The sequence below is a fragment of the Prionailurus viverrinus genome, chromosome X (genome assembly GCF_022837055.1).
Source record: "Prionailurus viverrinus isolate Anna chromosome X, UM_Priviv_1.0, whole genome shotgun sequence".
Classification (NCBI taxonomy): Eukaryota; Metazoa; Chordata; class Mammalia; order Carnivora; family Felidae; genus Prionailurus; species Prionailurus viverrinus.
Window position 1 is genome coordinate 842,079 of NC_062579.1, and position 27,676 is coordinate 869,754.

Genomic DNA, 27,676 nt, shown 5'->3' on the forward strand with positions numbered 1-27,676 from the left:
TCTGAAGGTAAAAATGGATGGGCTTTGTCTTTTTGTGTAATTCCCTTAAATTCAGTGAAACAGATGTCTGTCTCTGCAGAAGAATAAAATAATGTAAACTAGAAACCACCAAGTATATAGGATTTCCAAGCAATCTGCCTGTCCACATATAAAATATTGATTAAAAAAGGATGTGTGCCTTCATAACCTCATCTCTTTAATTGCCAGAGGACTAACATATTGGCACAGAAACTTGAGAATCAAAAAATAATTCAAGATGACTTCAATAAGCAACAGAATGTGGCTTATGTAAACAATGGAATATTATTCAATCTTGAAAAGGGATGAAATTCTGACACATGATACAACATGGATGTATCGTGAGGACACTGTAGGGAGGCAGAAAAAGGGTCCCTCTCCCCTTCTGAGTTGCTGGTGGGGATCTCTGTAATGAAATACAGATGAGGGCTGCCTGGGGGCTCAGTTGGTCAAGTGTCCGACTTCAGCTCAGGTCATGATCTCACAGTTCATGGGTTCGAGCCCCGCGTCGGGCTCTGTGCAGACACCTCGGAGCCTGGAGCCTGCTTCGGATTCTGTGTCTCCCTCTTTCTCTGCCTCTTCCCCTGCTTGTGTTCTCTCTCTCTCTCTCTCTCTCTCAAATCCAAAAGTTAAAATTTTTTTTAATTAAAAAAAGATGAATGAGAGAAAAGCAAACAGAAGTTTGTTAACATGTTTATCTCTTGTCTATATTGGAGATACTCAGGTAAACTCAGAACTCTGGCTTTTATGGCAACTTCAGCAAAGAACAATAAACTCATTGAGAAATAATAGGAAATAAGAACATAGTTTGGGGCTTCCAACCCCAATCTATGGGAAGACAGACTAATGGGAGATAAAGTCTAGTTAGTAAGGTTTTTGATGTAGATTCCTCCAGTGTGTCCTCCAAGATGATGGGGTCTAAAGTTGTGTCTCGGGGTGACCATTTGTCCTTCTAGATGGGGGGGGGAGGGACACCTTTGTTAATTTATGTTTGCTTTTAGGCAAATGGGGGGAGCTCAGGGAGCTTGTCTTATATATGCTTCTTCTCAATTGCTGTCAACCCCAAATAATCCCTGTGCCAAAGTAGCATATTTTGGGGTAGCGTATTCTGCTGTCCTGCAACATTACAGAAGTTAAATGAGACAGATACAAAAGGACAACTACTACTTGACTCCACTTATATGTGGTACCCAGAACACAGCCAAAATCATAGAGACAAAGTAGATTAGTGGTTTCCAGGAGCTGCAGGGCAGTGGGAGGAAGGAAGGGGGAATTGTTGTGTAGTAAATACCAAGTTCTAGTTTGGAAAGAGGAGAACAGTTCTAGATATGGATGGTGGTGATTGTTGGGCAACAATGTGGACATACTTAATGGCATTTGATCTAGACACTTTCACAAAAGGTTAAAATGTAACATTTATGTTACATGTATTGTGCCACGCATTTTATAAGATTAGGTAAGTAAACATCACTAATAGCATACAAATTACACTGCTGTGGGAATGCAAACTGGTGCAGCCATTCTGGAAAACAGTATGGAGGTTCCTCCAAAACTTAAAAATCAAACTATCCTATGATCCAGCAGTCTCACTAGAGGGTATTTATCCGAAGGATACAAAAATGCTGATTTGAAGGGGTGTATGCACCCCAATGTTTATAGCCCTGTTATCAACAATAGCCAAACTATGGAAAGAGCCTAAACGTCCACTGACTGGTGAATGGATAAATATGACATAGTATATATACACAATAGAATACTACTCAGCCATCAAAAAGAATAAAATCTTGCCATTTGCAATGATATGGATGGAGCTAGAGGGTATGACACTAAGCAAAATAAGTCAGAGAAAGAGAAATACCACATGATTTCAATCACATGGAATTTAAGAAACAAAACAGATGAACATAAGGGAAGGGGGGAAAAAGAGAAAAAGAGACAGGGAAAGAAACCATAAGAGACTCTTAAATACAGAGAACAAACTGAGGGTTTATGAAAGGGAGGTGGGTGGGGGGATGGGATAGATGGAGGTGGGCATTAAGGAGAACACTAGTTGGTATGAGAACTGGGGGTTATATGTGAGATGAATCACTGAATTCTACTCCTGAAACCAATACTACACTGTATGTTAGCTAACTAGAACTTAGACAAAATTTTGTAAAAACAAAACAAAACAAAAAAAAAAAAACACCAAAAAAAAGTAATAGCATACAATGAATTCTTTAAAAAGGGTTGGAGTTCACTAAGAAAGGAAACAATTAAGTTTTATGAATGCTTAGAGGGCTCCATGAAATGCATCTTCTAGAACCAGGACTGGGTCAGTCTTTCTCAACCACTGGATGGTTTGCCAGAGTAACAAGAAACACGATTTCTTGTAAAAAAAAAAAACAAAAACAAAAACAAAAAAACATCATGCTTTTACACGATCTGATACCCACTAATGGCATCGGCACTTTATTTTACAACTGTGTACGGACTCTGGAGAAACACCTACCCCCATCTAACAATCTATTGTATCTTCTCTGTTTAAGTAGAACTTCAATACCTCACTGTTAATTTTTGACAATGTCTCCTCTAAAGCAAAAACAAACAAAAAGTCTCCAACGGGATTTCCTTCGATCATGGCTGCATTCCCCCGAAAACACACTTCCCGCCCTCCAAAACAAGTTGAATTCCTAAAATAGTTGAGTCGATCAAACCATGGGCAAACATGGATAGATGCCCTATGGAAAGAATGGCCTATCTGTTTCTACATTCCTGAAAGGAGAGTCAACAACTTTTGGTCAGTCTCTTGGAAAGAATTCATGTGAAATGCCAACTGCCCATGGTAGCATTCCGGAAGCCTCTATCCCCCCACACAGTGTGACAACGATGGCTTGTGGGCAGAACTCTCCAGAATAAGAGTTGTCTCTGCCAGGATAGAAATAGACCGTGTAGCCTGAAGTAAGACACTCCCTGTCTCCCTCTGGTTTCCCTAATGTAACCCATGGCCCCAGGGCTGTCTTGCGGCTCCTAAAAGTGCCAGGGAGATTAATGAGATGACATCTGTGGGGCCCTCGGGGGCTTTAAGAGAATGGGATGCATATATAAATGAACTGCACTGGGGTATTAACCTGTATGGTGTTAGTGCACATAATGACTAGATTCTTTAATAGTGGAGGAGACACTAAGTTCTTCTCATGAGTCTTTACCATTGCATCAAACGGCCTTTGCAAGTCAACAGTCATCATTCTGGTCATGGTCAGTTTATGGCCAATGTCTCCATGATCAAAATTCCCATACAAGGCTTGGAGGATGAAGAGGAGTATCAAGGAGCAAGTCAGGGCCAGGGTCCCATGGGTCCCTCATCTGTATAACAGCATTACCTGTTGATGCTGGCTTCCTCCCACATCCTCAAAAGTGTGCAGGAGTGAGTGAGCAGGGGCCAGTTAACTCAGTTTCAAATCCAACAGAGATCCAGAGGCAAATGCTGTCCCCAAGGCAGCCAACCCTTTGCCCTCTGTCCTACGCATAGGTATCTACATGGTATGTATATATACTCTTAGTACCTTAGTATGTAGGTATCTATACTCTTGTACATAATCCCTGGACGTAGAGTCATTCTCAAGATGACTGTAGCCCAAGGGACCTAAATCTCTGAAAAGGAGCACATCATCCCCAAGCCCTTTGGCAAGCCCTCTAGACTCACCCCCTTGAAAGATTAGGATTAGGGAATGCCAACTCCCTACTCAAATCCCCAGGTGACACTGCACAGCCTGACATAAAACCACATTGCTCAACACAGCACACAGCATCTTCCAGGGTCTGTCTCTACTTGCCCCCCAATCTCACCTGCCACCATATTGCCTGATTGTGCCCTATGCCCCAACCCCACATCTCACCCATTCGTGATGCCCTGGGGACACCACACAATTGTGCAAGCCCCTCTGCCTGGGTTCCAGTTTCAAATGGACCTCCTTCCCCTTCTCTCTGTCTCTCCGAGTGCTACTAACCCATCAAGACCCAGTTTATGGGCCATTTGGAAACTCCTTCCTGATTCCCCAGGCAAAAGGAATCTGTGCTTGAGTCACCGAAAGCATTGTGGGTGGCTTTTATCTGTGGCTCAGTAGAAGGGTTATTCACAGACCCCCAACCCTAAATGACATTAGCCACAGGTGTTTTGCTCCCCGGGCACAGCTCAACAAATGCTGCTTGAGTGGAGCTGGGCAGCCCTGTGCAGTCCTTAAAATGATGGGACCCTCAGCTCAGAGCATGAGCCGACATATGTCTATCATCTTTTGGACAATTGGCTTTTATGGCAGGCTTTTAGATACATTTCACTCATAAAGTTCTCTGATTTTGTCAAACCCAAGGCACAAACAAAGAAACTAAACTTGTTTTCTTTTCTTTTCTTTCCTTCCTCCCTCCCTCCCTCCCTCCCTTCTTTCTTCCTTCCTTCCTTCCTTCCTTCCTTCCTTCCTTCCTTCCTTCCTTGAAAGAAAGGAGTTGGGATCCAGGCAAACAGGATACACAGAATCTGGCTAAGCAACTTCACCCTTTGTCCACACTGATGATGGAATCGTCACCACCACTCGAGCTAACTGTGCTCCATCTGGAGGCACTAAACCCTCGGAACCAGAGCCACTGACGTTGACACACACAGGACACCACTGCTCACACGTGTGCTGGAAATGATAGAAGATTCAAGCTGGTTGAGGACCCCTGGTGTGCCCAGGATTGAGTCAGTGGGTCTTTACAGAGAGCCTCATGCAGCCTTCTTTTTGTGCACTGCTGTTGTTAGCCCCTCGGTCTCTCATGCCCTAAAGTGGCCTCCGTTCCCCTTTGTCTGGACCCAGTAGCAACTCTTGGTGTTAAGTGTTCCACAGGCACCCCCTTGCCATTGTCCTTACTATTAAGCGCGGCAAAATGAAGTGTTAGCACCATCTGTTCGTTGGGCTGGATGTCCAGTATGCAGTTCCAAGTGATGCAGGAGGTAGCTGCTGCTGTGCGTGGTCGTCAGAAACCCCCCGTCGGCCCACCCCATCCAGGAGCAGGTGCGCACGCCTCTGGACAAAAGGTCTTGCTTTCTTTGTCTGGTTTATAATCATTTTTAGTGACCTGATTTCCTGTGGAGCCAATAAGAGGGAGTGTTGTGTGTGTTCCAGTGTCTCCCTGTAGCCAGGGGTCATCGCTGTGCCTTGCTCGTCTGCCCCAAAGTGCACGCTGTCAACCTCTCCTGAGCACCTGGCTTGTCCATCCATAGCCCGAGTTTCCCGTTAAGGCAAATAAAAGGATGCCATCTGTGGGGTTGAACGTAGCACCTTTTGGTGCAACGTCCCTGTAGGGAGAAAGGTCACCCAGGGGACTAAGGGAGGGTCCAAGGTTGCTGTGCATGTTAAGCGCGAGGTCCATTTGGGATGGCACAAGGCCGTTCATCTGCCCAGTTCACCACAGCTTATCAGTGCTTCCCCGGCTGTGCTCTGAGGCCGTGAAGTGGTTTCTTCCCTGGGTGCCCTGCTCTTGGGGCCCAGGTGACTCACACAGAGCAAATATCCTGTTGGTCCGTCTGATCCCCCAGACTATGAACCCACAGTATTACCAGCACTGAATGCTTTCCCGGAGTCAGCACCCTGCGTGGCGGGCTGGCCGTGCCTCCCGTCTACAGCGCCTTCCAGACTCGGAAAGTAAGCATTCACTGCCGATTGCGGCAGTGGGCAGCCCGACTCGGGAGGCCAGGGAATTGGTGCACCAAGCTCTAGTGATCATAATGGAAACCATTCTTTAGAATATATAAATCGTTCTAGTTTACATCTGAGCAAGGATATGGAGTTCACGTCTCTGCAACAGGCAGTGACAGGGAGACACTGAATGGTTTTTGCTAGAGGAGCAGGACCTGGGCCCCCACCATGCCATCAACGATATCTCAGGAGCTCTGAGAAACGGATGAGTTCCAGAGGGCTGGGAACCCCCCAAGAGCCTTTACAGAGGCAGTGGCCCCAAAGTGGTGACTCTTCACTGGGTCTTTGCAATCCTGTGAAACAAACACTGAGGAAAGGCGGGTCTGTGCAAGAATGCAAGCTCGTCTAAGCCAGGAATAGTGTCTGTCCATCTCTGCATCTGTCCACTCTTATGTCCCTGAAGTGAGCACCATAGCGGGCCCTTTGAGATTCACCACTTAGTGGAAAAATTGTTACTTATTTGGCTTTGTCTTTTCCATGGGAAGCCGAGCATCTGCAATCAAGACGCTGTTTCAAAAAGCTTATATTTAATGTTATCTCCCGGGAAAGATCAAAAGGAATCTGTCTCCCATCAGGTTATACACACACACACACACACACACACACACACACACACACATCTCCCCTTCTCTCCGTGCCTGCACAGCCAGCTGGGTGTGGGGGGGTGGCCAGGTATGAACTAACAGCTAGATGGGGGTGCATTGTCTGCTGGGCACTCTAGGTCCAGGGAAATATGCAGCAAATGAGTCTTCAGAAGAGAAAGGGACGAAGAAGGGCTCAACAGGGAACAAGTCATGACTTCAAACTAATAATGCTGATACCAGAGTCTCAAAGGGCTGATGATTGTAGATGAAGCTTATTCTATGTAAATTATACAAAATGCAAAAATCTGCATTGTCAACAGTTCAACCATTCAGTGCTACCCATGGAAAATGTATACATACAGGCATATTGACAGTAGATAGATAGATAGATAGATAGATAGATAGATAGATAGGTAGATATGATGGGTGGGTGGATAGATAGATATGATGGATGGATGGATGGATGGATGGATGGATGGATGGATGTTTGAGTAGATAAGTCTGTGGGTGGGTAGACGGGTAGATGGATGGATGTTTGAGTTGCTACATGCTTGAATGGGTGGATGGATGGATGGATGGATGGATGTTTGAGACTGGCTGGAGAGCTGGGTGGGTTGGTGAATACATGAAGAGATGGATGGATGGATAGATAGATAAATAGATAGATACATAGATAGACATGATGGGTGGATGGGTAGATGGATGGATGGATAGGTAGGTAGGTAGATAGATAGATAGATAGATAGATAGATAGATATGATGAATGGATGGATGGATAGACAGATGATAGATAGATAGATAGATAGATAGATAGATAGATAGATAGATGTGATGGATGGGTGGACGGGTGGATGGATGGATACATACATACACACATACATCAAGACACACAGAGATAGGTAGGGAGGTAGATAAGCAGACAGATATGGAAGGAGATATAAACAGAACCTATCTTTGGCCGATATGTTGCTCACCATGCACTGCAAACCATATAAAAGTAAAGCTAAAATAGAGACCTCTAAGAATAAAATTTAGGTGAGTCTTCAAAGCAAGCTTCATTCATTCTTCTTTCAACATACCACTGTTACGACACAGATCTTAGATGTTCTAAATTGGCTGCCTGCCTGTTGCAGTCATACACATACTCAACAGGAGTGTATATGTCTGACTGTGCATATATATATCCTTACAGAAATATGCTTATGTATTATAGTTATACATGCATTCTATATACATTATAATATGACATTACATTAGACATGCATATATATATTTACTTATGGAAAATGACTTCATGCTGACTATTAAAAAGGTTTTTTTAATGTTTATTTATTTTTGAGAGAGAGCGAGCATAAGCAAGGGAGGGGCCCAGAGAGGGGGACAGAGGACCCAACGTGGGCTCTGTGCTGACAGCAGAGAGCTGGATGTGGGGCTTGAACTCCTGAACTGTGAGGTCATGACCCGAGCCAAAGTCAAACACTCAGCTGACTGAGCCAACCAGGCGCCCCAAGGATGATCATATTTTAAATTTAACAACAGGTCATAATCACCTTCCATCTCTATAAATGCTTGCACATCATTGCTATGGACCACACGGCATTCAATGGTCTGGCTGCTCTAAGGGAGGAAGACCACTCCCTGTACCCTCAGGGTCTGGGATAAGGCCTAAACTCTAAGCTGACATAAGAGCCATGAACAGGACAGAAGCATCCACATTTTACCTACATTTCTGCATGCACGCAGGTCATTTCAAAAGCAAAAGTGATCTGGGGCGCCTGGGTGGCGCAGTCGGTTAAGCGTCCGACTTCAGCCAGGTCACGATCTCGCGGCCCGTGAGTTCGAGCCCCGCGTCAGGCTCTGGGCTGATGGCTCAGAGCCTGGAGCCTGTTTCCGATGCTGTGTCTCCCTCTCTCTCTGCCCCTCCCCCGTTCATGCTCTGTCTCTCTCTGTCCCAAAAATAAATAAATGTTGAAAAAAAAAAATTAAAAAAAAAAAAAGTGATCAAAACCACACTGAGATACCACCTCACACCGATCAGAGTGGCTAAAATGAACAAATCAGGAGACTACAGATGCTGACGAGGATGTGGAGAAACGGGAACCCTCTTGCACTGTTGGTGGGAATGCAAACTGGTGCAGCCACTCTCGAAAACTCTGCAGGTTCCTCAAAAAATTAAAAATAGATCTACCCTATGACCCAGCAACAGCACTGTTAGGAATTTACCCAAGGGATACAGGAGTGCTGATGCATAGGGACACTTGTACCCCAATGTTTAGAGCAGCACTTTCAACAATAGCCAAATCATGGAAACAGCCTAAATGTTCATCAACTAACGAATGGATAAAGAAGATGTGGTTTATATACATACAATGGAATACGACTTGGCATTGAGAAAGAATGAAATCTGGCCATTTGTAGCAACATGGACTGAACTGAACATGATGGGTGGATGGGTGGATGGGTGAAACAAGTCAGTCAGAGAAAGACAGATACCATATGTTTTCACTCATATGTGGATCCTGAGAAACTGAACAGAAGCCATGGGGGATGGGAAGGGGAAAAAAAGTTACAGAGAGAGAGGGAGGTAAACCATAAGAGACTCTTAAGGACTGAGAACAAACTGAGGGTGGATGGGGGGTGGGGGAGAGGCTAAAGTGGGTGATGGGCATTGAGGGGGGCACCTGTTGGGATGAGCACTGGGTGTTGTATGGAAACCAATTTGACAATAAATTATATTTAATATTAAAAAAAGCACAAATGAAGACCCAAACAAGTGGTTTGTACAGAGAGCTTATATACATCTTTTTAAAAAATGTTTTATTTATTTTTGAGAGAGAGAGACAGAGTGTGAGTGGGGGGGGGGAGAGAGAGAGAAGGAGACACACAATCTGAAGCAGGCTCCAGGCTCCGAGCTGTCAGCACAGAGCCCGACGTGGGACTCGAACCCACTAACTGTGAGATCATGACCTGAGCTGAAGTTGGCCACTTAACCGACTGAGCCACCCAGGCGCCCTTATATACCATCTTTCTTAACAAAAGATGATAAATTTGGGAAAAACTGACGAGAGCAGGAAAAGGGTTCGTGCTCTCAGGACAATAAACTGTAGCAACTTAGCGTGAAATACCAGAGGAAAACTAATGGAAGATAAGCATGGGTTTTTGTTGGGTTCTTTCTACAGGTCCATTTTGGACCAACTCCCAGGCTCTGGTGATAAGAACATTCTTTTCTTTGGGGCGCCTGGGTGGCGCAGTCGGTTAAGCCTCCGACTTCAGCCAGGTCACGATCTCGCGTTCCGTGAGTTCGAGCCCTGCGTCAGGCTGTGGGCTGATGGCTCAGAGCCTGGAGCCTGTTTCCGATTCTGTGTCTCCCTCTCTCTCTGCCCCTCCCCCATTCATGCTCTGTCTCGCTCTGTCCCAAAAATAAATAAACGTTGAAAAAAAGAACATTCTTTTCTTCGTGGTGCAGAGGACATCTTGCTTGTGGGAAGCCTGTGCCCTGGTTCTCCCTGGAAATGAGGGGTCTTGGTGCTTCTGCTGTTTCTCAAGTACTTTCAGTTCAAAACAACCAACACATCAGAGCGGTGTAGACAGGGTAGCATGCTCTGAGCCCCTTTAGTACCCTTTCACTTACTTGGACGTATTCTACACGTTTCTCAGTTGTGCTAGGTGGCCTTAATTTGGCACACTGTTGCCGCTGGTTCCTCCCCCACAATGATTTCGAGGGACACAGCAAGATTTTCTGCATACTGGATGGAGTAAGAAGGAAATACGAGATTCGTAATACTCCTCAGTCAGACTCTGCTCAGACATGGTTGAGTCATGGCTGATGATAGATTCCTGTCAACTGTCTCGCTCATGGAATGCCTTCGATAAATGGCTGCTTGATCAATGACCTCATGTCCATGCAGAAAGCTAGAGTGCCCTGGACTGGACGACAGAGGCAGGCTGGCTTGCCCGTGCAGCTGTGGGACGCCCAGAGCACCTGGCATTCCTCTCCGTGTGGCCAAGAGCACATTGCAAACTAGGATGTGGGACAAGCCGGGCTGGGCCACCTGTGACGGAGGACCCCGGGGAGAGAGAGGCCCGAAGTGCCAGTGTCCACAGACGTGTATCCCTACGAAACCCAAGGAAGGAAGAAAGGCCCACGCTAAAAACGATCAAGGTTCGGGGTCTCTCTGCTATTCGCTTATTGCCGAAAAAATAAAGGCTCACATGCTCCTACGAAACAATGAGTCCAGTACTCAGCCTTAATCGTTATGGGTGGGTCCAAAGTTCTTAACAGAAAGCTGCTAGCCTACTTCTGGAGCTGTCCTCACCACGTCTGAGCACAGGTGCATTATTTTACCGGGAAGAGTGACCTATCTGCCGCATTGGTGGCATGGCTCCCTACCGCACTTATTCAGACTGGGAATTAGCTCACTCATACAGACAAGGTGTCAGCAGCACCCATATCTGTTCCTGTTATTTACTTTAATGCTGAGGACAAGGGAAATGCGCTGTTTGAGAGAACACACATGGAAGACAGGCGCGGTGACTGCAGACGGCTCGTGTGCCCAGAGAGGAAATGCAGCGACTCACGGACTGTCTAATTAGGCGGGAGGGTAAGGATGTGCACCCGTAGGAAAGTCCAGACACGGGTACCCCTGGGATGGTACTGCCTGTGACCTTGGTTTCCTTCTTTCCACCTTCCTGAATCTGTTGATACTCGGAGAAGGCATGGGTTGTTTCCAGAACAGGAGCGAGTGGTTTACCCTGACCTTCTGTAGGAGAAAAAGTCGGTGCCGTGTCCTTGGGTCACTTTGCACCATTCCTGGGACCAGGCAGAAGCCCCCAGGTGAGAGCCAACAAGGAAGCAGGGGCTCCAGTCCTGTGACCGCAGGCGAGGAAGTCTGCCGACAGCCTGAGGGAGAAAGGAAGCGGACCTGCCCCCGGTTAAGCTTCTGATAGGAACCTAGCCTTGTGGACACCTGGCTTGCAGCGTCCAGGAGACACTGGGCTACGTCCAGCTATGTTAGTTTGCTAGGGCCGCCATATAAAGAAGCACTGCCCAGGTGGCTAAAACAGCAGGAATTCTGGTCTCCCAGCTCTGCAGGCTGGAAGTCCAAGGCTGCCGTCCCCCGAGGTCACTCTCCTTGGCACAAGGATGGCCGTCTTCCCCTGAATATTCTACTTTAAATTGTTACATGCTTAATCGTGTAACCGGGAACATTCAGACGGTCAGGAAGACTCAAAAGGAGAAACTCTCACAGGAGCTGAGGACAGAAGACCATGTTGGTAATCATGTCTGCATGTCACAGGATATGATTCTCAATTGCTAATAAAAAGCGGAATGATGAGGCCGCGTTGAAGGTTCTTGTGGGCAAAAACATCCACCTAAATGCTCATCTTAAAAAAAGTAATAATTGGGGGCGCCTGGGTGGCACAGTCGGTTGAGCATCTGACTTCGACTCAGGTCTTGATCTCACAGTCTGCGAGTCTGAGCCCCCCGTCGGGTTCTATTCTGATGGTGTGGGGCCTACTTGGGATTCTGTCTTTTCTTCTCTCTGCTCCTCCCCCACTTATGTTCTCTCTCTCTCTCTCTCTCTCTCTCTCTCTCTCTCTCTTTCTCTCTCTCAAAATGAAGCAAAAATTAAAAAAAAAAAAAGAAAACTCAAGAAAAGATTCAATCAATCCTGGCTCTGGCAGGCGCCTAACACAGGTTAACTCATGTTGTTTAGGAAACAACACTCCTTCAAGCGTCAGCTGTGTGCGGGGCCAGGGGGAGGGCACGGTTCTTGGTACAGCACATACCAGAAAAGGATGGCCCCTCCTTTCATGGAACGTGAATTCTGGAGGAGAAAGCAGACCGTAATTGAACAGTCCCATCAACAAAGGAGCGAGGCAGTAACAGAAGGGGATCCGTGCCGTGAGGCAAACGTAACAGAGGCTGGACAGGGCCGGCCGGGCCTGAGAGCAGGTGAGACCTGTCAGGTGGCCACTGGGCTCCCTGAGGCAGAAGCCAGTGGAAAAAACCCATCTTGAGAATAAGATGCTTAGAATAGACTGGAGAGCTTTCTCTCCGAGGGCAGATGGGAACTCGGGGGCATATGCGTTCTTTACATAAAAATACAGTGTGTAGTTAAAGTTATTAATGTGGTTGAAGGGATTCAGGATTTCCTGCCGTGACACAGAAGTTATTTTGAGCTGAAGACATTTGAGAATCAACGAATGTGGGAAAAGGCATTGTCTGAACTATCCTTTTCTGCCTAAGACCAGGGCCTTCCCAAACATTTCGACTGCCGTAAACTGCCCTTCCCAAGAGGCATCTTGGATCTGGGAAAACGGGCTCCTAATAGTGAGGTACCACAGTGAGAAATCATGGAAGCAAACACTGTCACAAATCTATACAACCTACGATATATTCTCCTAAAGACTCACTTGTATTTGCTAAGTTATTTGCGTTTCCATGACTGCCTTTCTCCACCACCCCCATGAAGACAGTATATAACATAAACTGTAAACCCCAGAGCCACTTGCTCTGCGAGCTCCTACATCCGTATGCCTGTGAATAAACTTTGTCTTTTCTCCCATCACTCCATCTTTCGTCTGTTAAATTGGTACCACCTCCTTACGGAACCTGAGTGGGTCGTGGAGACGTCTTCTCCTCCCTGACACGATTAACCATGTAACAATTTAACGTAGAATATTCAATAAATTACTGAATCCCACCATAAACTACATTCAGCAATGTCAGTATTGTTTGATAAAAGTTAAGACACACTGAAACCAACATGGCAAGGCCAAGCCAGGCAATTAGAGAAAAATGTTTCAAAGGGTGTGAAAAGAGTAGGGAACAGAAGAAAAGTTATCATTATGCACAAAGAGTATGATTATCTACAAAGAAAATCCAAGAGGATCTTCAGGGAATCTATTAAGCAAAGAGTTCCTCCAATCTGCTGAATACAAGAGAAATATGCAAAAAGGAATTTGCATTCCTTTATACCAGCAACAAATAATTTAGAAACACCATTTGACAAGCTCTATATTAAAAATACACAAAAATTCAACTCTAAAGTGCCTAAAATATACGAACACATGAAAGCCCATGATGGAGAGAAACAAACAGGTTTATGAACAGCATGAAAGAGGATGTAACAAATGAGTAGATTTATTTTGTCCACTAAAGGGAAGATTCAGTATCTTTAAAGATGTTTATTATCCTCCAACAGAGGATTTCTTTACCCTGGAGAAGCTGGAATCACGGAAGGTAAGTGTCCGAGAATTACCAATAATATCTGGAAGAAGGAAAATAAAGATGAAGGAATTCTCATTCTAAATAGCTAGAGGAGAATCATGTTAGAATATATGACATTAGAGGGGCGCCTGGGTGGCTCAGTCGGTTGAGCGTCCGACTTCGGCTCAGGTCACGATCTCGTGGCTGACGAGTTTGAGCCCCACATCGGGCTCTGTGCTGACAGCTCAGAGCCTGGAGCCTGCTTCAGGTCCTGTGTCTCCCTCTCTCTGCCCCTCCTCATTCATGCTCTGTCTCTCTCTTTCTCAAAAATAAAATAAACATTAAAAAATTTTTAAATAAAGAATATATGACATTAGAAAGTTTGTAGTGATTAAAAGAGGGTGACACCAGTTGGTCAAACTGACTAAAGGAACAAAATGGAGGGATAGGCAATAGATAAAGCATACAAAGAATCTTACACTATGGCAACCATTCATTGCAGAATGATGGGCGTGGTGGGGTAGAAATGGACAGCCTATTCGGTGCATGGTGCCATCATGCAGACGGGTGGAGAAAAATAACAGATTCCCTCCATTACACTACTTTTTAAAAAATCAGGTGAAGGAAGGGACGCCTGGGTGGCACAGCTGGTTAAGCATCGGACTTTGGCTCAGGTCATGATATCGCGGTTCGTGCATTCAAGCCCCGTGTTGGGCTCTGTGCTGACTGACAGCTGGGAGCCTGGAGCCTGCTTCAGATTCTGTGTGTCTGTTTCTCTCTGCTCCTCCCCTGCTCACGCTCTGTCTCTCTCTGTTTCTCAAAAATAAATAAATGTCCCAACAACTGGATGTCCCAACAACTGGATGAAAGCGTACTAAAATATGTTTCAGAGGTCAGATGATGAAAAGTTTTCTGAGGACCCCGAACACACAAACCGTCCTTGAGAAAAATATCAACATGCCCAGTCACTTAATAAAGCCAAAAGTTTTGGTAGGATAGGCAAGACACTGTAAGCCACTTTAAAACATAAGCCATAGACAGAGAGGGGATTTACAAGGGATAAAACCCAAAATGGATTAGTTCCCGCCTGGGTTCAGAAGTGCTCCACGTCAGGAAGAAAAAGAACCCTCAAGAGCACCGTGATGAAATCATATGAAAAGCTAATTCATAGCAAAAGAGACTGAATAACTGAAAACATTAGGAAAATCTGCTCCAACCCTAAAAATTAAGAAAGCAGGCCTTTAGGCAACAGGCAGCTACCACTTAATACCAATTAGATTGGCTTAAAGAACGTCAAGATAAGGCAGCACCCAGTGGAAAACGGAATTTTTCATAGTCTCCTGATAAGTCTGCAAAACTTCCTATTTTTTCGTAATTGAAGAAGCTATGTGGATTGGGCTTAACAAAACATGTTGATGGCAGATTTAATGGAAAACTGAAAGAAATCTGTTGCTTTCTTCTCTCCCAGAGCAGCCTTATTTTTTTTCTTGTATTTTAATCTCTTCCCATATACTTCGTACTTCCATTAAGTCACACTATCTAAACATAACAACCTCAAATAAAAGCAACTTCACATGTAATGTAATTTAATGTGCAAAAATGTCAGAAGCTACTCCCCATGGTGAAGACTAAAAAAGGCACCGTTTTAGCATTCTCTCCAAAAAGACATTTCCTGAGTTACAATATCTCAGAGAACAAAGTGGATACGTTCAAGCCTTGAAAGGTCAAGGAATAATAAAACCATCTCATTAATGCATTTACGAAAATGAATAAACTTATCCTGCACAAAACTTACAAATATCTGCTGTTTGCAAATGTGTGCTCTATCGGTTTCATTTCCCTTTTCGATTTTTCATGACATTTTCATGATATTTGAGGGGGATAAAAAAGAATAAAAACATGCATAAGAAACCATCCGTCTGCCAAACACACGCACGCACACACACACACACACACACACACACGCGCGCGCGCGCACATACACACGCGCACACACACACAATAAAACTAAAGTTGTAGATATGGAAATCTGCCAGGCTGAGGTAAATATGTGACTTCAGGACTTATCTTTAATAAACTCGATTTGATCTTGTACTTGCTATATTTTAATGATTGATTCATTAAACAATGTTCTAAATGAAAGTAAGAATCAGTGATTTATGCAGAATTGCCTAAGCAGTTGACTTCTAGATCTCACTCGGTGAAATCTTGGGGGAACGTCTGTAACATTAAAGATCTCCCACCATCCACGACCACAAACACCTCTCATCTACATGGATCACAGCTGTGAAAGGGACTTCAAAAAGTCTATGTTAATTGACACAATTCTGTGATCTGATAAAGTGGGGAATTCTCAACAGCAGGCACTTGAAAAGGGGGAAAGTCTTATTTTATTTTTAAAAAATTTAAATGTTTTTCATTTATTTTTGAGAGAGAGACAGAGAGAGAGAGAGAGAGAGAGATAGTGCAAGCAGGGGAGGGGCAGAGAAAGACAGAGACACAGAATCTGAAGCAGGCTCCAGGCTCTGACTTGTCAGCACAGAGCCTGACGCGGCACTCGAACTCATGACCTGTGAGATCATGACCTGAGTCAAAGCCAGACACTTGCCCTACTGAGCCACTCAGGTGCCCCAGGGTAAGTTTTATTTCTTTTTTTTTTAATTTTTTTTTCAATGTTTATTTATTTTTGAGACAGAGAGAGACAGAGCATGAATGGGGAAGGGTGAGAGAGAGAGGGAGACACAGAATCGGAAACAGGCTCCAGGCTCTGAGCCATCAGCCCAGAGCCTGACGCGGGGCTCGAACTCACGGACCGCAAGATCGTGACCTGGCTGAAGTCGGACGCTCAACCGACTGCGCCACCCAGGCGCCCCAGTTTTATTTTTAAATGAGTAAATGGATGGTAAAAGAAATGGGACAAGCTGTCCTTGTCCCTAATTTTCATGCCATGCCCGTGATCTGCAGGTGCTTCTTGCTGGGTTCTCTGTGGTCGGTCCCCAGTGATGTGGTCATGGATGGCGATGGACCACAGCACCAGTGTGTTCTCCCACCAAGGATGCCATCCAGTGATAGCTGAGAAAATGGGGACATGGCGCCCTAAGGAGAGATGAAGCCCAGACACTTCCAAATCCTGCTTCTGGCATCTGAACAAAAAAAGCAGAGGACTGTCCTCCTTTGCTCTTCTGCCCACCACACATGAGGGTTCATCTCTCACTGGCTCATTTTCCCCCTTTCTTCCTTCTGAGAAGGAAGGAAGGATTCTTGAGCACTGTGCTTAACGAGACAGATTTCAACAACACTTAGGAATTTGGATATGGATGGCCACGTGTCACAACATTAACCAGGTACCTATGTTGACACACATATTCTAGAGTAGATTTTAGCCTGATTTACACTTCCTTCTAGTCACATGGAGATGGTCATAAAACACCTTAGGAAATGTCACTCCCATACAAAACCTGCTGAGAGAGATTTTCCTTGATGTGCAAGAACATCAGAAAGATATCACTCATAACTTTTCCTGGAAATAAATAAGTATTTGGGCATGTATTCCAACAAAATGATAGATTAATAAAAATAAAATACCATTGGAGGCAGTAAGCCATGAAAGAAGCAAATGGGGGATCTTTTTAACTACAGAACTAAGTCTAAGGGATAGTGACAAATACGAATGTAAGAGTGAATGTAAATGTTAAAAGTTTTGGAAGAACTCATACTTGTGTGATAAAGGATGAGGACCAAGTTTTTTTAAAGGTAGGGGAATAATCCTTTTGAAAGCAAAAGAAATAATGCTAAGACATTCAGGAAGTGGATTACAAAATGAAAAACTAGCTGAACTGATAAATAAGTTCAAAATATAAATTTCTGATTCCCCTTAAGAGAAGGTCAAGAAGGAGAGAAAGAGAAGATGGAAGGGAGGAAGGAAGAAAGGAAGGGAAGGACGGAGGGAAGGAAGCAAGGAAGCAAGGAAGGAAGGAAGGAAGGAGGGAAGGAGGGAAGGAAGGAAGGATAGAAGGATATGATGGAAGGAAGGTTGTTGAGAGGGAGGGAGGGAGGAAGGAAGGAAGGACAGACACAGTGGATGGAAGAAAGGATAGGCATGGTGGATGGAAGGACAGAAGGGAGGAAGGAAGGAAAGATGGAGGGAGGGAGGAAGGAAGGAAAGAAGGAAGGGAGGGAGGGAGGGAGGAAGGAAGAAGGAAAGAAGGAATGAGGGAAGGAAGCAAGGAAGGGAAGAAGGAAGGAAGGAAGGAAGGAAGGAAGGAAGGAAGGAAAGAAGGAAGAAGGGGAAGAAAAGGAAGGAAGGGAAGAAAGGAAGGAAGGGAAGAAGGAAGGAAGGGAAGAAGAAAGAAAGGGAAGCAAGGGGGGAAGGAAGGAAGGAAGGGAAGGAAGGAAGGAAGGAAGGAAGGAAGGAAGGAGGGAGGGAGGGATGAAGGAAAGAAGGAAGGAAAGAAGGAAGGAAGGAAGGAAGGAAGGAAGGAAGGAAGAAAGGAAGCAGGAAGGAGGAAGGAAGGAAGGAAGGAAGGAAGGAAGGAAGGGAGGAAGGGAAGGAGGGAGGGAGGGAGGAAGGGAAGGAAGAAAGGAAGGGAAGGAAGGAAGGAAGGGAGGGAGGGATGAAGGAAAGAAGGAAGGAAAGAAGGAAGGAAGGAAGGAAGGAAGGAAGGAAGGAGGAAGGAAGGAAGGAAGGAAAGAAGGAGGGAAGGAAGAAGGAAGGAAGGAAGGAAGGAAGAAAGGAAGCAGGAAGGAGGAAGGAAGGAAGGAAGGAAGGAAGGAAGGAAGGAAGGAAGGGAAGGAAGGAAGGAAGGGAAGGAAGGAAGGAAGGGAGGGAGGGATGAAGGAAAGAAGGAAGGAAAGAAGGAAGGAAGGAAGGAAGGAAGGAAGGAAAGAAGGAAGGAAAGAAGGAAGGAAGGAAGGAAGGAAGGAAGGAAGGGAAGGAAGGAAGGAAGGGAGGGAGGGATGAAGGAAAGAAGGAAGGAAAGAAGGAAGGAAGGAAGGAAGGAAGGAAAGAAGGAAGGAAGGAAGGAAGGAAGGAAGGAAGGAGGAAGGAAGGAGGAAGGAAGGAAGGAAGGAAAGAAGGAGGGAAGGAAGAAGGAAGGAAGGAAGGAAGGAAGGAAAGAAGGAAGGAAAGAAGGAAGGAAGGAAGGAAGGAAAGAAGGAGGGAAGGAAGAAGGAAGGAAGGAAGGAAGGAAGGAAGGAAGGAAGGAAGCAGGAAGGAGGAAGGAAGGAAGGAAGGAAGGAAGGAAGGAAGGAAGGGAAGGAAGGAAGGAAGGGAAGGAAGGAGGAAGGAAGGAAGGAAGGGAAGGAAGGAAGGAAGGGAGGGAGGGATGAAGGAAAGAAGGAAGGAAAGAAGGAAGGAAGGAAAGAAGGAAGGAAAGAAGGAAGGAAGGAAAAGAGAGGAAGGAAGGAAGGAAGGAAGGAAGGAAGGAAGGAAGGAAGGAAAAGAGAGGAAGGAAGGAAGGAAAGAAGGAAGGAAGGAAGGAAGGAAGGAAGGAAGGAGGAAGGAAGGAAGGAAGGAAGGAAGGAGGAAGGAAGGAAGGAAGGAAGGAAGGAAAGAAGGAGGGAAGGAAGAAGGAAGGAAGGAAGGAAGGAAGGAAGGAAGGAAAGAAGGAAGGAAAGAAGGAAGGAAGGAAGGAAGGAAAGAAGGAGGGAAGGAAGAAGGAAGGAAGGAAGGAAGGAAGGAAGAAAGGAAGCAGGAAGGAGGAAGGAAGGAAGGAAGGAAGGAAGGAAGGAGGAAGGAAGGAAGGAAGGGAAGGAAGGAAGGAAGGGAGGGAGGGATGAAGGAAAGAAGGAAGGAAAGAAGGAAGGAAGGAAAGAAGGAAGGAAAGAAGGAAGGAAGGAAAAGAGAGGAAGGAAGGAAGGAAGGAAGGAAGGAAGGAAGGAAAAGAGAGGAAGGAAGGAAGGAAAGAAGGAAGGAAGGAAGGAAGGAAGGAAGGAAGGAAGGAAGAAAGGAAGCAGGAAGGAGGAAGGAAGGAAGGAAGGAAGGAAGGAAGGAAGGAAGGGAAGGAAGGAGGAAGGAAGGAAGGAAGGAAAGAAGGAAGGAAAGAAGGAAGGAAGGAAGGAAGGAAGGAAGGAAGAAAGGAAGCAGGAAGGAGGAAGGAAGGAAGGAAGGAAGGAAGGAAGGAGGAAGGAAGGAAGGAGGAAGGAAGGAAGGAGGAAGTAAGGAAGGAAGGAAGGGAGGGAGGAAGGAAGGGAGGGAGGGAGGGAGGGATGAAGGAAAGAAGGAAGGAAAGAAGGAAGGAAGGAAGGAAGAAAGAAAGGAAGCAGGAAGGAGGAAGGAAGGAAGGAAGGAGGAAGGAAGGAAGGGAAGGAAGAAAGGAAGGAAGGGAAGGAAGGAAGAAAGGAAGGAAAGAAAGAAGGAAGGAAGGAGGGGAGGAGGGAAGGAGAGAAGGGAGAGGAAGGAAGGAGGGAGAGAGAAAGGAAGGAAGGAGGGAAGGAAGGAAGAAAGGAAGGAAAGAAAGAAGGAAGGAAGGGGGAAGGAAGGAGGAAGAGACGGGAGAGGATGGAAGGAGGGAAGGAAGGAAGGAAAGAAGGAAGGAAGGGAGGAAGAAAGAGGAAGGAAGGAATGAACAAATGAAGGAATGAAGGAAGGAAGGAAAAGAAGGGAGAGGAAAGCAGGAAGGAAGGCAGGAAGGAAGGAAAGAAGGAAGGGAAGGAAGAGGAGGGGAGCAAGGAAGGTGGAAGGAGGGAGGATGGAAGGAGCAAGTGAATAACCGAACAAAGGAACTAAGGAAGGAAGAGAAGGGAGAGGAAAGGCGGAAGGGAGGGAGGGAGGGGTGGGGAGGGAGAGAGAAAAGCTTCTACATAAGATGTCTGAGAATGTAACTGAACAAATGAATTAATAAAGCTGTCATGTGAGGACTCTGGCAAATGTTTGCTGCCCACGCCGCAGGCTGCTTTCAAAGATGCATTAGCGGTCCACAGCCCGGACAGGGTGCTATCGACAGCCAGCACTGGCCGTAACGAGTCACTTTCCAGGACAGCGATGGCCTCAGCATCGGGTCGGGCGGCATCCCTGATGGTGAGTGAAGAGCAAACTCCAGGGGACGGGTAGCAGGCTAATGACAAGTGCTGCGAACTGAACCACATGTCCAGCGTTACAGCTTGGCGATCGAAGCCTCTCATCCCACCTCTGTACGGGGCTGATGCCCTCACGCATGGGGGTTGCTAGCAGCAGGGAGAGGAGGGAAAGAGGGCTGGGAATGCCGGGTGTGGGGAAGCAGGCACCAGGAGGCAGGATTGAGTGGGGCTGCTGGAAGAGAACAGGTGGAGTTGAGACCAGAGGGGTGGAGGTGCACAGCCTGGGGAGGCCACGGGGACTGGTTTTGGCTCGAGAGACATGGTGGCCACTTGGGACTTGGAGCAGAAGGTGGGGACGGGCTCCCGTGGCTGCTGTGTGGACCCTGCTGAGTCTGGGTGAGGCGGGTCAGGTGGCTCCCGCTGTCTTCAGAGGAAAGACGGTCCCGAGTGCTGCACACCAGGCGCCCGATGGAGACGGCCGGATTCTGCATCTGTTTTGAAGCCTCTGTTCATCGGAGAGACGATCTGTCTCACCAAATATACGTAGCAAGTGGGGAACCCACAGTTTAAAATTGGATCTGACCTGCAGCGAAGCCCAGGGGCCATTTGTCGACACGGAGAAAACGTTCCCGGTGTTGGGAACAGGCTTTCAGAGCGCAGATGAGTTCTCCTGTCCCCCCGGCCGTTGCTCCCGTCACTGAAATTGGATCGGCTTCCGTCCTTGCAAAGCTGAGCTTAGAAACACCGCCTGAAGAATGTTGCCCGCGATGTCGCCGCAACCAGGTGCCCGCCAACACCACGTGCTTGGGGGCCACTCCAGAGCTACCCTGAGCTCACCCGCATCGATGACACTCAGGTGCACGAACAGGAAACAGAAATAGGAAACTCTGTGCTTGGGGTTTGTAAATACAGAGCTGAAATGTGCAATCGCAAAGTTCATTCCAGAGGAATTAATCATATTAACACGGGACACCTGGGGGGCCAGATTTGCTGTGTGACGTTCAAGGGCCACGGATGGCCCCTGTTGTACATCAAGACGTGGATGTAGGCTCTCACTTAGGATCCTCTTAGGCCCTGGGAGCCACTGATGTCCAGGGATGGCCTGCGTTTTGTGAACTCCCCCTGCCTCTTCACAGCATCTGAGGTTTCTCAGAGTGCCAACAACACTCAGAGCCGGCTGGCTTCTTTCCCACTAAATTCAAGTTGCAATCGGCTAAGAAATAGTATCTTGACGGTTCAGGCAGCCTTCTCGGAGAACCATCCATACGTGGACACGAGTTCTAACCACGCTGGTCTGCTGTGCGGACGATTTCTGTCATCCGTGACCCCAGACATTACAAAGTGAGGGGAACTAGCTTGTTTAAGATTAAAAAAAATAATAATAATAACACGGGCTCATTTAAAAACGTTGAAAGGAGAAAAGGTAAAAACTCCACTGCCCTTACCAATCTGAGGCGTACCACCGGTATATCCTGTATATGGAATCCTTTCTTGTCCAACTGTGTCCTGTTTGCATTCCATCCCACGGTTTCCAGAATGCTTCAATCAGCACAGTATCTGTGAAGGTCATCATGCAGATAGGTGAGTTCCTCTTAATGCACTTTCCACTGCTGTGTGATAATTCATGCATGACTCTACCACAATTAATTTCCACACTTCAGGTTGAGTATTTAACTTGATTTGCAATAAACATCCTTGTACACATATCCCTGTGCAAATAGGTACGGAGCAAAATGCTGAGTGAGCCCTCCTGGATGTCCCCCCCTTGCTCTCCAGCAGCAATTAAAGCTCCAGCCACAGCCTCTGAGTTGTTGCTTGCTTCGAACTGTCCCCAACACTCGATCTTCTTTTTGCAAGAAACGGCCGTTTCTACCGCTTTCTGGCTTGCTCTTTGGATGGACTGAAATTCCTCACTTTGAATGCCTGCCTTCACTGGTTGGGAATGATACACAGTATTTCCCTTCTTTTTGGCCTTTTCTTCCTCTTTGTCATCGGTGTGTTCAAGTTTGAGTGCATAGGTCTGGCGTAGATTTCTTTGTATCGATCCACATGGGAGTTGTATTCTTTTCTCAAGTCTATAAAATTCTCAGCTGCTATTTGTTCCTTTCTCGTATTCTGATTTCTCCTTCGACCAGCCCAGTGAGTCCTATAGCAGGCATTATTTATTGACTGTTTGTGATAGTCTAGATGGGCAATACAGCAATGGAGTAAGACATCTAAAAATAAAAACCTTTTGACCCCAGTGCATTTTATATCTCAGTGGTGGAAGCTATAATAAACACATAGTATGAAAAATAAATAAGGGGTAGAGTGGTCTGAATAACACCCATCCCCTCAAGAAACCAGGTCCTAATTCTAGGAATATGTAAACATCACTTTCTATGGATATACGGTCTCTCAAAATGTGATGAAATTAAGGGCTAAATTGAGACGGAGAGATTGTCCTGGATGATAATGTCCAGGTGTGCCCCAAATATATCACATGTATCCTTAAAAGAGGGAGGCAGAAGGCGATTTACAACACATAGGAAAAAAAATAAGGTGAATATACAGGAAAGAGAGATTTGGAGACACTGATCTTGAAAACTAGGGCGATGTGGCCACAAGCCTAGGGATGTCTGGAGCTCCAGAAGCTAGCAGAGGCAGCAAGGACCCTCTGGAGGGAATTCGGCCCTGCCCCTCCTGGATCTCAAACTCCTAGTCTTCTCGAGCGGGAGAGAATAAATTTCTGCTGCTCATAACACATTCCTATCACTGCCCCAGTTTGTAGTGAATTGTTACCGAGGTCCTAAGAAACAAATACACGTGGCAAGAAATACAATGAAGAAAATTAAAGGGGATGTAAGGAATGCTTGTGGGTGGCAACTTCACTTAAAATGGTGAGGGAAGGTAACATTTACTTAAAATGGGAAAGTATCATTTAAGCGAAGACCTGTGGAAGGAGAGGAGAGCCTTACAAAGAACTCTCCAGGGAGAGCAAGCACCAGGTGAGGGAGGAACTTTCCTGGAATGCTCCAGAAATATCTAGAAGCCCAGGGTGTAGAAGAACATGGGACCATGGAGGTGGTGATGGGGACCCATCAGACGGGACCTTGCACATCACTGTGAGGTTCTCAGATTTTATGAGAAGAATCTGTTGGGGGGTGTGTGACACAATTTATCCTCTGTTTTAAAAAGATGATTCTTCCAGCTAGGTGTAGCCTCCAAGTCTAGGGAACTGGGGTAGTGACATTATCTTATTGTGTTATATTATTATTATTTTATTATTATTACTATCCTGAGAGAGACAATGGTACAAGCTTCTAGAAGGGCATTAGTGGGGATCATGAGACAGGGTTATACTCTGGACATATTTTTTTTTTAATTTTCTTTTTTTTTGAACTTTAAAAAAAAATTTTTTTTAGTGTTTATTTATTTTTGAGACAGAGAGAGACAGAGCATGAACGGGGGAGGGGCAGAGAGAGAGGGAGACACAGAATCCGAAGCAGGCTCCAGGCTCTGAGCTGTCAGCACAGAGCCCGACGCGGGGCTCGAACTCACGGACCGCGAGATCGTGAGATCGTGACCTGAGCTGAAGTCGGACGCTTAACCGACTGAGCCACCCAGGCACCCCTTTTTTTGAACGTTTATTTATTTTTGGGACAGAGAGAGACAGAGCATGAATGGGGGAGGGGCAGAGAGAGGGAGACACAGAATCGGAAACAGGCTCCAGGCTCTGAGTCATCAGCCCAGAGCCGGACGCGGGGCTCAAACCCACGGACCGCGAGATCGTGACCTGGCTGAAGTCGGACGCTTAACCGACTGCGCCACCCAGGCGCCCCTACTCTGGACATATTTTGAAGGTTCACTAGATAGGACGTTGGGTGGGACAGACACCTAGAAAATCTTGGAAAATTCTAGAAACTGAAGGTGCAGAGAATGGCTGATGAGTCTCGCTTTCTGACTGTCCAGCACACCTACCCTTTAGCCGGTGCACAAAACAGTTCTTAGACATTCAGAAACGTGCACAATTTCTAGAACTGATATCTGCCCAATGGGACATGCTTGTGCCCTGTGTATTGATTTCTGAGAAGTTTTGTGAAGCCTCATTTGAACACCAGTCATGACTGTCTTTTTCTGGATGGGTAGTGCTCAACTTTGTCTGCACATCAGAATTACCTGGGATACTTTTTTAAAAAAAATCCCTGCGTTCAAGCTGAACCCCACACCAATGACTTCCAAACCTCCAAGGATAGAACCTGGCACATCTACTTTTAACGTTCTCTTTAGAGTCTCTCCTAAACATCTCACATCACTGCCCTTCATTTTCTGTTCATCTTTATCCCCTAAACCAGTGGTACTCTACTGTTCCTGGTGTCCCAGGGACATTTAGTAATGTCAGGAGACATTGGGGTTCTAGCAACACAATTATCATCCACTGGGATGCTCTAAATATCCTACAGCACATGGGAGAGTCCCCACAACAGAGAATTATCCAACCGCAAATATGAGATTGATAAACCTCGTCCCAAACCCAGGGAATCTTATTATTGCATTAATGAGTCCACGAATAATTGCCAAATTTTTAAGTGTGTGTGTGTGTGTGTGTGTGTGTGTACCACTTTGGGTTTTAATCAACAAACTGAAAATCGCGAGAGGGCAAAATGGAAGCAGGGGACGAGAAGGATAAAGTGTGGGAACACCTGGCTTGAACATCATCTCTCACACACCTAAGTGCCTCTAGGAGCTAGTCTGGGGGACAATTAGCAGCTTTTGAGAGCAAACGGAACAACGATTTGCATGTTCTTTTCCTTCCTGAACTGTGTCTGTGAGAGCTGAGTTAATTATCTGATAGAGTCCTATCAACACAGCAGGTGTTGGGTCGAGCACCGATGTCTGTTCCTTCAAGGTTCTGAACACAGCGCATCAGCCAGAGGGCCTGCTCTTCACTGAAATGGTGTGCATGGATGATGGGAGGGCCGCCACTTTCAAAGATTGCATTGCATCCTTCAGGAAGCTGCCAATGACTGAGTGGGGACCAAGCAAATCCTAGAGTTTGCTTTCCTGTGCACTTCCTGACTGTGTTACTGTTTCTGGACAGTATTTTACTATTTTTTAGAGGGGCCCAAATAGATGATCAATTATAATTGATGGTGAGTGTGCAACTTTGGGGGCATTTGGCTAAGCCTGAGGACATTTTTGGTTGTCACAAACAAGGTGGGGGTGCAACAGACATCTAGTCAACAATGGCCAGGAATACTGTTCAATATCCCCTAATGCATAGGACAACTCTCCCCGCGATCAAGAGTGACTCAGCCCAAGTCTCTCTTGGAAAGAGAACAGCAGAATAAAGAAAAATATTCATGCCTTTACAAATAGTCTTAGCATGTGGTTTCGTTAGATGTATTGATATACCCTCTTTTTTTTCTCCAAATACTTGTTCCTTCATCTGTTGTCTTTAAAGTCCTGGTCGTCAAGAGGGTTTTACAATAAAATGTTGAGTCAGTCTCAATATTCCAAGACAGCTACAACTTGCGCTAGAATTGATTACCTAGCCATCTCTGAGAAGGATTTTCGCCTTCTCAGTAGTATGGAGCACCCAATAAACATCTTGTTTCTTATTGAGCCTGCTGTGACTTTGCGAGTGCTTAAGTGGAAAACAAAGGTTGGGCTGCATCTATGCCACAAGTTCTCTGAAGTGTCTGACTATTAAAACCTACATAGAGTAATTCCCCTCTTCCCGATTCCATTATTGTGGTTAACTCATCCCGGTTTGTGAAGTCCTGCCCCAGTGTTAGAAATAAAAGTCCCATGTCCTGGGAACTTCCTCATCCTGGGATCGCTGGTGATCCACATTCCATGGAAATGATTTTAAGTCTGCTTGGCGAAATGTTGCATTGGTACAGCCTCCCAAAGCATAACTCGCTATTTAGCATTCTCCCAACTGGGAAAGAAATGATTAAATCTCTCTTGTCATGTGATGGACACGTCTTATACACACAGTAGATCTTTTTCACTAGGGAGAGAAAGGATCCTATCCCTAGCAGTTAATTCACTTGTTTTGGAGAGTTGTTTCTAAAATATTCCAGCTTCCTCATTCCATGATTAAATTTTATTTGTATCCGGTTTGATAAAACTCAAGGACCACTGAATATGTCACTAAGGGTAAGATTTTTAACACTTTAAAGAATTGTGTATGCACGCCTATTAGTATTGTAATTCACTCTTTCCTCACAAATGTAAAGTCATGCACCACATTTAAATAATAGCCCTGTTAATAACAGGGACCCACTTTAGAGAGCCCTGAGAAGTCTTCCGGTCCCCACAGTGGCCCCAAATGAGTTCATTCAGTTAGACGTCACCTCAGCAATACCAAGGGGGCTGATAAAGATCAGGCTGGAGTGCCCATTAGCTCACACTTAAAAAACATCTTCTCAGAGTGTTCTAATAAAATATCCTCGTGCACTTGGTAGAGGGGTTGACGTTTTAATTTAAAAAACTCATCAGTGCCTTTTTTCCAGAAACTTAAGTCATTTGTACTTCCTACTATGTTTGCCTCTGCAGCTCTGAGACAATAAAAAAGCTGAGAAATCCCAACATACTTCTTGATAATTATCTCTGTGATGTCACACGTGTCCTACTATACACCCAAAACATAGTCATATGTGAATATATAGGAACATGGTTACAAATTCAATAAAAATTCCATATATGTACATATGGATATGTATATATGTATATGTACACACAGACACACAGCCATGAAAAGATTAGATATACATATATATGAAAACAGATGATAAATGAATAAAGTAGATGTCAATATATAGAGAGATAGATAAGATTCTATGATCCATCCTGGAATTTTTATATACAAGTAAATTTCTGATATCATCTTGTTTCATGCTATTTAATTAATTTTTTTTAAACGTTTATTTATTTTTGAGACAGAGAGAGAGCATGAACGGGGGAGGGTCAGAGAGAGAGGGAGACACAGAATCGGAAGCAGGCTCCAGGCTCTGAGCCATCAGCCCAGAGCCCGACGCGGGGCTCGAACTCATGGACCGCGAGATGGTGACCTGGCTGAAGTCGGACGCTCAACCGACTGAGCCACCCAGGCGCCCCTGTTTTATGCTATTTAAAACAAAATT

At 45.6% G+C, this 27,676-nt stretch overlaps 1 protein-coding gene across 2 annotated transcripts in view; it reads right to left on the reverse strand.

Moving 5' to 3' along the window:
• PUDP (pseudouridine 5'-phosphatase) overlaps positions 1–27,676 on the reverse strand; it is a 477,558-nt gene that overhangs the window by 103,677 nt on the left and 346,205 nt on the right. Inside the window, exon 7 of one of the 2 annotated variants that reach the window (XR_007148888.1) lies at positions 21,071–22,103. The exons of the other annotated variant lie outside the window; for it this stretch is intronic. The gene's annotated coding sequence lies outside the window, so the exon portion shown is untranslated. Of the gene's footprint in view, positions 1–21,070; positions 22,104–27,676 lie in introns of those variants that run through there. 2 annotated transcript variants of the gene reach the window in all.